This window comes from Mandrillus leucophaeus, unplaced genomic scaffold, assembly GCF_000951045.1.
Source record: "Mandrillus leucophaeus isolate KB7577 unplaced genomic scaffold, Mleu.le_1.0 Scaffold340, whole genome shotgun sequence".
Classification (NCBI taxonomy): domain Eukaryota; kingdom Metazoa; phylum Chordata; class Mammalia; order Primates; family Cercopithecidae; genus Mandrillus; species Mandrillus leucophaeus.
In genome coordinates, this window is record NW_012103588.1 from 74,162 (window position 1) to 88,751 (window position 14,590).

At 35.4% G+C, this 14,590-nt stretch overlaps 1 protein-coding gene across 2 annotated transcripts in view; it reads right to left on the minus strand.

Annotated features, from left to right (window-relative positions):
- Positions 1-2,428: 2,428 nt before the first annotated feature.
- Positions 2,429-14,590, minus strand: part of KITLG (KIT ligand) — a 91,753-nt gene continuing 79,591 nt past the window's right edge. For both annotated transcript variants that reach the window (XM_011988897.1, XM_011988896.1), the window contains one exon: positions 2,429-6,832. The gene's annotated coding sequence lies outside the window, so the exon portion shown is untranslated. The remainder of the gene's footprint in view (positions 6,833-14,590) is intronic.

The following is a 14,590-nucleotide window of genomic DNA, read 5'->3' on the forward strand; positions in this document are numbered from 1 at the left end:
TGCAGTCAATGGCAACAACAAGGTGTATAGGAAGACCATGAGACTGATCGGTTAGAATAGTGTTGAAGGCACGTTTCCCAGGAGGACAGAAGTTCAATAACCTGAAAGTGCAGGATGTTTAAAGACCCATTTATGGTTATATTATAATCCTCAATAATTAAAAGAATAGTATTATACAAATGAATCCAGTGACAATGATCCATCCAGGTGCTAAACCCATCAAGAAACCAGGTGTAAAAACCTGGGAGTTACTACATGAAAGCAAAAATGAGTGGCAGTGGGTATATAATATGATAGCAGGTGATTTTAATCTACAAGGGTCTAAGGATGAGAAAAGAATGACCCAGAAGCTGCAACGAGGAGCAGGGAACCCACCTCCAGATCCAGTAACACCTGTAGGAGGAACAGAGCCACCAATTGAGAGTGCTTCTGAGGCTGATATGTCCTTGAAAGAGAGCTTCATTTTAATTTTGAGTTAGGCAATTAAAAAAAAAGTTCTGATAGTATGTTAGATTTTGCTGAGTACTGAAATTCCAAAGGGCACACATTATATTACAATCATAATGGCTATCTATAATTTCCTGGTTATTAGGGTGCAGTGGGTAAAGATTTATCTAGGCTAATGTAGTGTTCCACGTTCTCCTAATAAATGAGAGATAAGGTTAGAGACTAGTATTGCATATAGATACATACATAGTTTGTACATGCCAAAAAATTCCAGAAGTTAATGAGGAATAATTAGCAGTATTTATCTCCAGGGAAACTAACTTTAATGTTCAAGGGGCACTTTTAACTGTATTTTATACCCTACACTAGTGCAATACTGCAGTGTACAGTATGAGAAAGTTAAAATATAAATACTTGTTGGCTCTTTGATATTAAGAAATTATTAATAATTTTTCTTAGGTATAACAAGGGTACCAGGGTTATGCTTTCTAAAAGTTAACAATTAGAGATATACATAGAAATATTTCCAGGTCAAGTACATTTAAGTACTTTCCTGAAAATGATATGAAACGGGGAGTGGATAGGGAGTTTAGATAAAACAAGATTATTTAGGAGTTGAGTAAGGTTGAAGTAGGGTTATGGTTATATGAATTTATTAGACTATCTTGCCGACTTTTGCATGTATTTCAAATTGTCTGTAATTGTCCATAATAATAATCTTAAAAAATAACTTCTCAGTGCAGTAGGTGATAGCCATTTAGATCACATTTTGTTTCAATTCCACTAATTATCATTTGCACTACATTTGAGGACTGCAATTATATCAGTATTTATGGACCCAACCTTCATGTTGTTTATGCATTAAAGACAACAACGAGCAATCAAAAAAAAAAAAAAAAAAAAAAAAAAGATGAGGTGGCTCAAGTTGAGCCTTGCAGGCCGTGTTGAAGAGTTTGGGTTTTATCTCAAAAATAGTGAGAAGCCATCGAAGTGTTTTAGCCAGAAACACACACATACACACACACACACAAACACACACACACACACCCCAACCAGATGTCTCCCTATTATTCACTATAATGTGATGAACTGGTTGAAAACGGGTGAAAGTAGAATCATGTGATCAGTTAGGAGGCTATTCTAATCATCTAGTCATATATTGGTCGAAGTTGGCAATATAAAATGTAAATAGAGGAGAGAGAATCAGCAAATTCTGAAAAGAAATGGTGGGTGATAAGTGTGGTGTCATATAGCAGGGGTACGTGCTTGAGAGTCAAATAGCATGCAGTGGTTAAGCAGGATGATTATCTACTGCCTAAATCACAGAAGCTGTAGTGGGTTTTGATCTTGTGATTCCTCTTCTCAGAAAAAAGCAAAGGAGTCTAGGCTTCTCAGGGACCCTAAGAATAGTGTCTGCACTCCCTGTTGTTACACTGAAGGCTCTGGTCTTATCTCTGCATATGTCTTTTTATATGGTGTGTGTTAAGGACATACCTGTTTGATTTGATAAAATAATATTAGAAATTTTATAACTTCTTTCTATGGAAAATGCTGCTCTGACTGGGCATAATTCTCACTATAAAAATTTGTCTCATCCTTCTAAGTACTAGCCCAAACATCAGCTCCTCCACAGTCCTCCTCATTCTGTATCCATTTTTCCTTCCTGCATGCCCTAAGCTATATCTATTATAGTGTTTTTCTATATATCTATTGCATTTCTTTTCCCCAACCAAGTTATAAACCTCTTGAAAGCAAACATCGTGTTAATTCATTTTTTATTTTCCTTGATTACTTATCTTAGTAATCAATAAATATTTATTGAATTTAAATGACTTCATATCTCCTTGTGTCCATATTTCAACAAAATCTAGATTAATGACAAAAGTTTCCATAGAAAATTTTGACTGTAGTTTAATAAATGCTCAATCATGTTGTAAACATATGTGATAAACTTAAGATATAAAATGACAGGGCAAATTTATGAGAGTGCATAAAATTCTTTATTTAGAACAATAAAGTATATGTATATATAATGTAAATTTAAATTCAAACCTGTATAAAAAAGGGTTGGGACATACACCTATTTTAAAAAGTACACATACAGTATATACACATACACATCACATTTTACAATCTTTTTTATTTAATTAAATTTCAGTCATAATAAAACTATTTAGAATAGTGTTGACATACATTTACATTATTATATGCAAACTCCAATCTATGACTGAACTAAGGGTATATCTGTGCATCCATCTAAATTAATACTTTTCAAGTCCATTGATTAAAAACATGGTGGCAAGTGGACACTATAATCACATATTAATCCTTAGAATATAGGAGAATAAAATATTTTGATTGGAAAATTATATTTAGCAAGTCTTGTAGCTCAGAGATCAAGTACTGGAAAACGGTGTGGTTTTTAGTTTAAACAATTGTTTTAATTTTATTGTTAAAAACATCATAAGGATGTAGTTGGAGATGGCAGTTATAAATAAATTGACAATGCTTAGTAAACATTTCAGGATCACGAATATCCATTTTAGCATGGATTATTTCTTAAAAAAAACAGCTTGTTATAAAATGAAAGTACCATTATTTTATTTTTACAAACAAAGGCATTTCAAGACTAGTTAATGGAAAGCAGCAACGCTATGAATTGTGTGATCAAATTCCACAAATGAACTAATTAGAATTTCAACCTGAATGGTTTTATTTTAAAGCCAATTTCAAAATAATATTGTTTCAAATATAAGCTGGTTTACTTTAGAATTCTTATCCCACTTTCCAATTTTAAAGTGTAATTAATGAATTACTCCGTTACAAATTGGTTCTAAAATATCTTTTGGCATTCAAAAACTTCATGAGCATTTTACATTTTCTGCTCTTAGTTTTCAATAAAATGAAAAGATTTAAACCCTCACTTTGGTGCATTTCCAAATGTTACACACATCTTACAGTTTCTCATCCTGACTAATATGACTAAAATGTACTACTGGTTTTCATTCTTTGGAGGTGATCCAAAATGTTTATTTAAGCAAAGGAAAAAGCCATCTCTTGTGTAAATGGTGATCCAATTCACCCTACTTGAGACTGAATTTCACTTTTACTAATGGACACTATTTACATTAGAAACAAGAACAGCAATGACTTTTTATGGTCAAGATACTTATTCACAGAGTCCAGAATTGGATATTTTCTATGGGTTAGTTTCAATGCTATTTTATCTTCTTTGTCAGTCATATTGCAATAGGACTCACCCCTAAGGAGTGATCTCTGAGTTTACCATATAGATAAATAAAAAATTGAGATCCAAAGAGGAGAGGTGGTTTACCGTATCAGTTAATGACACACTGGAGGCTCTGGATGATCTTTTGCAACATCCATCCCACCAGGCCAAAATGCATTTTTGAAGAATATACTTTTTAAATATACAGAATGCCTAAAAGCTCCAAACTGGAATTACATTTTGAAATGAAAACTTGGCTGCAGTAAAACATTTTTAAATATCCATGATTTCTGAATGAATTTCTCTCTTTATTTATAACTTCAGTTGAATTAGAGTAGCAAAACGGGACCCAAAGTTTCTCCAAAGTACTTTAAAGTTCAATGAAATGTATTTATTTCTTACTAAAACCAATAATTCGTTAGGTATGCATAATTTTTCATAATTTTCATTTTTTCACATACTTTTTAAGAGAATAGGCTACTTGTTCTATTATTGTATTGAAGAAAAATCAATTTGTCTCTGACTCATTAAAGGGTGGCAGTGTGGTAAGCGTATTAAATTACAACACAATATCCAGCAACACTTCATTATCACTCAGGAGGCACCATTTATCATAAAGCCGTTTTTTAAATAGACTTGGTTTCTACCAAAGAGGTGCGAAGCTTTCAGTATCATTGAGAATCTGCAGACTTCTGAGATCATTTTAAAAGGTAATTTTGAAACCTTGTAAGATGGAACTATCAGATACATGGCACCAACTGAAAAGGCGATTTCATGGTTTACTATGTCAGCAGTGAGTTTTCCATGATTTATGAAGAAGGATATTCAGAACACATCTGGGATAAAATAAGCAAAGATAAATATATATTTTTATCTCAAAGCAGAAATGACACAGTTAATGTCCAAGCAGCTAGCATTCAAAATAACGTTCAGCATTTTTCTATTGTTCATGCATTTTATTCAACTTTAGTGTTTTAAAAATTAGCAATCCATGTAACTTTCAATGGACCAATACATTTAATAAGCAGGACACATCTCCCCTCTCCTACCATGTCAGATTTAATAACTTGCTGAATTTGTTTATTTAACTCCATTGATTAAGACCATGTCCATGAGTGTTAAAATCCAGCTACTAGGTTTGAGGACAAAAGTACATTTATTACACTCTTAAGCACATTAAGCAGCATTTTCATATGCTCAAGCAAACTGAAACCACTGGTTAAATAAATCAAACTACTAGATTGAGAGGTATCTATCTTCTCAATCTATACACGACCTACACACATAACTCATATTAATCTCTATCTATTTTCCTGAAAACAATCAATGCCACCCACCGAGACAGGACCTATCAGCAATTAAACTGATCTCTGGTTTTATTACTAATCAAGTGTACCATGGGATATCTGAGGGCCTGAACACCTTCATGCAGCTTCTCAAAGCACCTGGGTTACATCTTAGAGAAATTACTCATATTTAAGGAACCACAGCATGTTAGAGAAGAAAGGGACTGTAAGAATCATCTGGGCTCTTTGGTACAAAAAAGAGCAAAGGCCACTTACTGGAGTTGCATCTGGATTAGCTTTGAACAGAAGCTAAAATCTAAATATACTAGAAATTCTTGGACTTTTGAAATGAAAGGAAAGCTAGCAGTTAGTTTTCATGCCCTTTTGTGTCACTACATTGAAAACTGTCATCTTATGGTTGTAGAACATGGCAATAATGTTATCACAAAGATTAAGTTAGAATGGAAAGCTTTGGATTCCTTTATGTGTACATTCAAGACATGTTAAAAGAAGTTTCATCAAAATAAACCGTAAGAAATCGTTCTTTAACTTTACTCGGACGTTTTCTTGATTATTAAAAAAACTGGCTAGGGATATTCACATAATGTCTTACAAGTTCTAGTTTAAAAGCACAATGTCCATCTTGGGAATTCCTGCCAAATTCACTCTTAATATGACAAACACTGTCACACATTTTAAATAGCAAACTGACATGCATAACTACATAAAGCTTTCTTTTTATTTTTAATTCAAAAAGCTTAATGAATATAGAGTGCCTGATTTTAAATAAATGGATCCTTTAAACTGATAATGGTGATTATACTATAAATAACTAAAGTTTCCTGATTCCTTGCATTCCAAGTAACCTAGTTTTCAACACCCATATTAGCATGTGGGCTTGGTTTTCTAATGTTAGATACTAAATGTCATAATTTATTTTTATTCTCTCCCATAGTGGAAATTGAAATGGGACCATCTTACATTCAGCATTTTCTCCTAAGTCCTTTACATAGCTCTGTAATAGTTTTAGAGTATAAACACATCATAACATATTTTGCAAACACGATTTATACATCCCATAGTGGTCAAGGGAAAAGGCAGACTTTCCCAGGATGCCGATGTCCTCCTCAGCAGACTATTCTGATGTTCAGTGTTCTTAACTTCTTCCTGCGATGACTCTTTCGGAGAGTCTCCCCTTTGCCAAGGCATAATTCAGTACTGGCTCCTTTGCATAAATGGAACCGGGCAACCATTTGCATTTGTTTAGTGGGATATAGGTGAGCATGGTTTACATCAGGAAGAGATCAAAATCAGACCCATATCACTAATCAGTAACTATAAAAGCTGACATGCTGCCAACTCCAATCACAGTTCCCACTGCTTTCCACACTGTACAGTGGCTGACACTAGTGAGTTTTAAACATTTTTTTCTAGATCCCTTTGAGAAAAATTGTTACCCCTACTATCTAAGCTGAAATCTACTTGCGAAGACCAGGATGACTACAGGCTGCAGTTTGTATCTGAGGAATAAAGCTAGGTGTTTTGTCAGCATTTAGACATTTCTGGAGCCATGCAAATGGTGCATGCAGTCTGAGACACGTGCTTTCTCTTCCAACATCAGCTGCAAGTTCTAAATGAGACCCAAGTCCTGCAGGTCCTTAAAATAGAGTCCTGCTCCATGCAAGTTCTTCTTTATAGATGATTAATTCAGTGCCAGTTTCACAGTAAAACATTCTGTTCCAATTTCTGAATCATCCATATAAAGTCATGGGTAGCAAGAACAGATAAAGATGTGGTCTGTCACTCCAGACAGAATATGAATTTGTTTAAAGCTGCTTCATTTATGAAGCAAACATGAACTGTTACCAGCCTAGAAAGGAAGGAAACAAAAAGAGAGATTATGGTGTATCTGCCTTCTGCCTTTTTAAAAATCTCAGTAGCTGAAATCATGTATGACCACAGAATGAGTAACAGATTTACAATGTATGCTTCACTTACATAGCATAAAAGAACTTGATAAATGTTTTCTTAGATGCAGTGATCAGTCATTTTCTATGATCTCCCTGGTAACACATTATATGAACAATCTTACTTATTGTTTATTATCTATGTCCTCCCATTAAAATGTAAGCTCCATGAGGGCAGGGAGCTTCTCCATCTCTTTTACCGCTGTACCTCCACTCTTGTAACAATGCCTGGCACTTAACAGATACTCAATAAATATTTCACTCTGTAACTTTCATACCTCCTGACATTCTACCAATGATCTCAGTTTGTGATAATACAATTATCAACCTAGTTAGCTTTGAATTTCTCCAGCAAGACTATAAAAGGTAGTAGATGGGGGTGAAGGGAGAAGGATTGATGAACAAAGAAGTGTCTGGAGAGTGGAGACCAGAGAAGTGGAGATAGATGGAGTAGCATGAAAGAGATACCTAGGACAGGTGGAGAAGCTGGTCAGTGGCCACCAACAAGTAATAGCCTCACATGGCCACTGAGCCACTCTAGTATCTTGACTATCTAGTTAGGTTCTAGCAATCATTTCTCCCAGCTGAGGAAACAGCAGCAGAAAGACTTCATCCAACACTTCCAGCCAAAAAAAGAAAGACTGAAATCTTGGCACCACATCCCACAAAGCTTCTGTGGAAGGTTCATTTGGCCTCAGTGTGGCTTATTGTACTTGTTGAAGCATGAAAGCCATATTTTGTTTTAGTTCTTCAGTACTTGTGTTAATCTACTAGGTTTCAGATGTTTCAACTTTCCAGTAAAGTATTTGTATTTCTTCTCTACTTAAAAAATATATATTTAGATGGTATCATCATCCCATCTTCAATCACAGTCTCTAAATAAATGTGTTTTGCATTTCTCATCTTCTCTGCTCAATCTCTTTCACTACTTTTGTCCTTGTTTATCAACCCAGCGTCACAGATCACTGTTTTTAAAGTATTGAGATCATTACACAGATTAGCCATAAAATTCCATAGTGTGAGTAATAAGAATTGCAACGTTTTCCCAGTCTGCCTAATTGTAATACATTAAAAACTGTCTTATACAACAATTTAACAAACAGATAACTCTAGAAGCTAGACAACCTGTATTTAGGAAATCAGAATTAAATCTAGAACAAAAATTAACAGAAACTAAGATAAAACTTCAGAAATCCAAAGTATATAGAAAATATTTTAAAAGCATGGTTAGAAAGCAAAAGGGAATCACAAAAAGCAAAAGAATGTATTTTTTAAAAGTATAAATAATTTGAAACACAAAGCTGAATGTAGAGAATTAAATGTAGGACGGGCACGGTGACTCACGCCTGTAATCCCAGCACTTTGGGAGGCTGAGGTAGGCAGATCACCTTAAGTCAGGAGTTTGAGCCCAGCCTGGCCAACATGGTGAAACCCTGTCTCTACTAAAAATACAAAAATTAGCTGGGTGTGGTAGTGCACACCTGTAGTCCCAGGTACTCGGGGGGCTGAGGCACAAAAACCCCTTTCAACCCAGGAGGCGGAGGTTGCAGTGAGCTGAGATCACACCACTGCACTCCAGCCTGGGCTACAGAGCAAGACTCTCTCTCTCTCAAAAAAAAAAAAAAAAAAAAAAAAAAAAAGAAGAGCGAGAGCAAGATAATTATATGTAGAGAAGATTGGAAATCTATTTTTGATTTTGTCCCTGGGTCACTTAGCAAATAAAATAAACTTAAAGACTGACACCTGTTTTCCCATAGAACAAAACTACAGATTTTTATAATGACAACCTGGGTCTTGCAAGAACCCTTGTGAAACAAGAAGAGAAAATTTATCATTAACCCTCATTACACATGAAAAACCAAGGTTTAAAAGACATGAACTGGTAACTGATATAAACTCATCTAGTATTATACGTATACCAAAGAGTCAAGGCTTGAACCCAAGTCTAATCCCTTCTAATCATCTGCTTTACAATCTATCTACAGAAACCAAACTTCCAAAGCTTTGGAAAAGTCTTAGGAAATATCTGGCAAAGAATCACAGATCTTGCCATTTGGTAACCAACCATTCCCAAGCCTTGAGGCCTAAATTTCCAAGCTTGACTTGAAATTGTCCTTTATTCCAATTCTAAGATTTATTTTCTTCCCCCTTAGCTCAGATATACAGGAAATTTTGTTTGTATTTCTTTGGTGAACCTCTCCACAATCAAACCCATGCTATTTACTATCAACTACACTAGGCCATTTCTGTGACGAAGCAATTTTTCTTTCAAGGTCTCAAATAAAATTCTTTGCAGATAACTCTCAAATTGCAAATCTATTCTTTCCAGGCCTGACTGTTATCTGAAGTTCCAGTCTAACATATTTGGCCACTGGTCAGTTTCAATAATATTTACCAACAGCTTCTTCACCTGATTTCACATTTCCTGTTAATAACAGAGTGGGACACACTCTGGTAAGTCCCATAGTCTCCAAATCATTCTTGAGTTCTGCCTGTAATGACAAATCTCACATCCCATTAGTAACTAGGATTTATTGATTCTTTTACTGCAATGTCTTCAAATGGTCTATGCTTTCTTATTTCCTGGCCCTGATGCTAATTCTGTTGTCATTCTCTCTCACATCTTATTTGAAGACTGGCCTGGTAAGTGGACTCCATTTCTCTAGTTAACCATTCCCATACATCTTGCCATACCAACACCGAATTAGTTTTCCCACACCTCTGCTTTGATTGTCACCCACATCTTTCTTACAGCATTTTATCCCAATAGCTCCTTATGTGACACAAGCTTATATTTTAAGCTCCATTCCTGGAATTCAAACCCTTTCTCAAACTGATGCTCACCCTTTCTTCTCAGCATGTTAACTCTTTATATGTGACTTCCACTGGAATCCAACTGTCCAAACTGACCCTTGAACATAGTTTCTACTTTGGGACTTTCCTGACTTAGTTTACGCTGTGTGCTCTGTACAGATGCTACCTCCATCACTTACAAAGTGAAGCTTTTCTCCTATTGTTAGTGATTTCTCTCTCCTTTCAAAAATAGGTAATTGTATTTGGGTGTGCTCAATTCTAAGATGTCATCCATGCCAGTATCTAGAACTGTGTTGGATTCACAACTTGTAGGACCATATGCAGAGTATTATGTATATGTCTGATTTCCTTTTGTAGGCTATAAACAATCTGAGGACACAACGAAGTTATATTAAGCTTTGCATCCATCAATGCACCTACTAGAGTTTGTTGGAATCACATTTGTGGGAAGAGTAAAGAGCAAAAGTTTCCTGTAATGTATTAACCTAAATAAAGCTTTTAATGTAATATATCTGTTTTATTTACTTATCTTAATCTTTGCTATACACAACACAATATGAAAAAGGTTTTTGTAGGATGCTACTATGGATACTTGGCATAACCTATGTGACCAAGTAAATTTTTAACTTTTCACATAGCTATTCTCATGCATAGTGTCAAATAAACACAACTTCAGTTAATTTTTTATTTTTATATTTTGAGACCAGGCCTTGCTCCATCACCCAGGTTGGAATGCTGTGATTTGATCATGGCTTACTACAGCCTCAAACTCTTGGGCTTAGGCAATCCTCCTGCCTCAACCTCCTGAGTAGCTGAGACCACAGGTGCACACCACCATGCCCACCCAATTTTTAAATTATTTGTAGAGATGGGGTCTTCCTATGTTACCCAGGCTGGTCTCAAACTCTTGGGCTCAAGTGATCCTCCCACCTCAGCCCCCGAGGTACTGGGATAAAAGGCATGAGCATATTTTTTCCTAGGTGCAACTTTCTTTGTTGTTGTTTCTAGTTCAATACATTCCTTCCACGTTTGTTCCTTGTATTTAAGATATTAAACCCTCCTCCTTTTCATTTCCCAATTATAGGTTATTTCCTTCAGAGAACTAGCCCATATGTTCTCTATTCTAGTGTTCCAATATTTGTCTTGATTTAATTTGTTTTAGTTGGTGAAACTTCCATTTCAGGGAGAAATCCTTGCCATAAACCTGAGTCATTCCTTGTATTTTCCCCTTCCTTGCTAACCAAGAAAAAGATTATAATTCAAATTATATATATTTTTAAACGTATAATTGCAACTCCACATTTTATTTCTATCTTGGTATTTTTTACTACAGTTATTCTTATTTTTTAGAAGATTTTCTCTCCTACTACATCATAGTTCGGTCTCCCAGACTTTCCCTCTACTACACACCTATCTAGGAACCAGACTTAAGAGTTCCTTGGAGGGTTTTCCATCTCTGTTAGTATGAGGCCAAATGTAAGGGTTTACTTCATATAATGGGTAGTCAATAGATGATTACAAATGATATACACTCATTTTTACTTTGGGTTTTCAGATTCTTGATGATGAACTGGCCCTTTTCTCCCTCTTTCCCTACTTTTCCCTCAGCATTTGAATTCTTATGTACTCATACACACATACAAGTTTATTTCTGTTTTTATCTTCATAAATTTTATTCTCATGTTATTGTAATTCTGAGATATTCATTAATCTTTCCATTAATTTATTCAACAAATAGTTATTCATCATTTATATGTGCATGGTATAAGTGACATTGTTTAGTGGGGCTCCAAAATTAAATTAAGAAAAAAAAAATCCTGTCCCCTAAGAGCTTATGGTTTTGAAAAGGGCACAAAATGTTCATTTAAGTGACTGCGATGTCCTACCAAGGGTCGTATGAAATCTATTTAGAGGGCCACAAATAGAGATTATTTTCATTTGGGAAGTCAGCTTTTTGTAGGTGGTAGTATGTGACCTGCGCCTTGGCAGAGCTTTGCAGAGATGACGAGTAAGGCACTTTATAAAGGAGAATGAGTCACGTTTTCATTCACTCTGTGATCTATTTCCCATTGACTACTCAATAAGTGAGCTGGGTTTTTTTTTTTTTTTTTTTTTTTCCTGGATAATTCTGGCTTCTTTAACCCGGCTAATGTGATTCATTTTATACATGAGTAATAATTCATACCTTAAGAAAAATAATTTATTAATTTCCTATGTGATTATATTCCCTTTTCATATGCATACCTTGCTGTCTCATTAATCCAAGCCAATAAATTAAACACGCACATTCACACAAAAGATAAAAACAAACCCTACTTCAGAAGAACAATCTTCTTTGCCATTTGCTTAAACTTTCATTAGGGCTGAGTCACTCACTCAGTCTCTCATTCAACAAACATTTATAGAGAGCCAACAGTGCACAGGTAGCATGTTAGGTGTTGAGGGTACAGCAAGAAACAGAAAGACCCAGCTCTTGTCTTGGAATGCTAACTGAGTATTCAAACATACATAAGTTGTTTGACTATGGTTGCTTTAAAATACCATCTTTTTTCCTCCTAAACAAGTGGCCTGGGTTTCCGTATCCTAATCCACTCCCAAATGTCATGGGACAAATGTCATAATTAAAACCACATGATTAAAGACCTGTGTGCCAAAACAGGATCCCAGCAATGCAATCCCAAACCAAACAACAGAGGACATTACTTGAGCATTTAAAACTCAATTAACCATTTAATGTGTGGTTTGTGAATGCTGCTTGAGAGAACTGAAATGGCTGTCAAGAAGAAGAAGAAAAGGAAAAAAAAACAAAAAGAAAACAGTGAATCTCATCTTACGGTTCAAAGGCAAAAAAAATGAATTTTTAGGAAAAAGCATCGTTTCAGCTTGAGAAATATTGCTCCAGAAAATAAAAAGTGTTAAGCAAAGGTTCTATCCATTTACATTATTTGACAGGAAGAATGAGCCTAGAAAGAAGTGGGAATGGGCAGCAGAAAACAGAGGGTGCTATTCGTGGTATGGACATGTTAATCAAGAGTATGATTGAAGGTAAAAGTGACAGAGTATGTAGAATAAAGTATTACAGTGTTAGAGAAATGTGCAACATAATTATATCATGTTATCTTGAGTTGTTAAAAAAATGTCGTATAACCATAAAAGTAAGCTCATTACAGGAGGCCAGATACTTTATGACTCAGCTTCACTGAAGAAGATTCAGCCTAGAGATAAATCTCTGAAGCTGGGACAGGGGTTAAAGCTGGAAGGGCAGTGACTTGCAGGGTAAAGAAGGAACTCACCACAGACTATCTAGGTAATAAAGAGGAGAGTAAATAATCCTTTGACAATGAGGGAATGCACAGAAGAAATGAGGAATTAGAAAGAGAAGAGAATATTCGCATGCCACTGTGGTAAATGCACTCAGGATTCCATGACAGTAACAAAAATAACAGCCAATTAGCAGAAGCAAAAGTGAGGGACAGCATGGATCAATACTGATTAAGTTAATGCAGCTGTGGGTCTTCCCGCAACAGTATCTGCAGCAAGGGAGCAGAGAAAGTAGACAGGACAGGAGATAATGATCACTAGTAACTTCTAGCCACATCTTACCTCTCCTTTCTCTCACAATCCTTCCACAGACCCATACAATCACAACACGTGTCTGCCATGCGTTTATGCTCAGTGTATCCTGGGCTCTGAACTATTATAATGCATAATTATTACTAGCCATGTGGAAAGTGGCAATTGACCTTGAAAATCTTACTCTCCTGACTGTAAGATATCTGGATGTTTTCTCTTTTTCCTTAAAATGGCAGGGAAACATTCTGGTTTTCTCTTGTTTCAGCATCTAACACATGGGACACCGTCATGTTATGGTGGTCACACCTAAATAAAATTGATTCCATGTATTTTTATTCTATTAGTAATACTTAATTTTAGTCCTAATTTGCTATATTCCCCTTGTCTAATTAATTTTCTGGCCTCAAAAACAGTCCAAGTAAACATACAACTGTTAATTTTTTTGTGCATCTCCCATACAAGATGAATCCACTAGTCAGGACAAACACTGCTTACCTTTCAAAACTGGAGAATACACAATGAATTAGATATGCACATTTCAATTATGTAACAACTTCAGCCAACATGCTGACATCTGCTTGATAGACCACTTACTAATTAAGTTTGTTTATATATTTTGGCATCTCATATGCTGTATAATTCTTGCTAAATACTTCAGTTTGAATTAAAATGTTTACAATCTACCCATCTGACAAAGGGCTAATATCCAGAATCTACAAAGAATTTAAACAAATTTACAAGAAAAAAATCAAACAACCCCGTCAAAAAGTGGGCAAAGGATATGAACAGACACTTCTCAAAAGAAAATATTTATGCAACCAACAGACACATGAAAAAATGCTCATCATCACTGGCCATCAGAGAAATGCAAATCAAAACCACAATGAGATACCATCTCACACCAGTTAGAACGGTGATCATTAAAAGTCAGGAAACAACAGGTGCTAGAGAGGATGTGGAGAAATAGGAACACTTTTACACTGTTGGTGGGACTGTAAACTAGTCCAACCATTGTGGGAGACAGTGTGGCAATTTCTCAAGGATCTAGAACTAGAAATACCATTTGACCCAGCCATTCCATTTCTGGGTATATACCCAAAGGATTATAAATCATGCTGCTATAAAGACACATGCACACATATGTTTACTGTGGCACTATTAACAATAGCAAAGACTTGGAACCAACCCAAAGGTCCATCAATAATACACTGGTTAAAGAAAATGTGGCACATATACACCATGGAATACTATACAGCTGTAAAAAAGGATGAGTT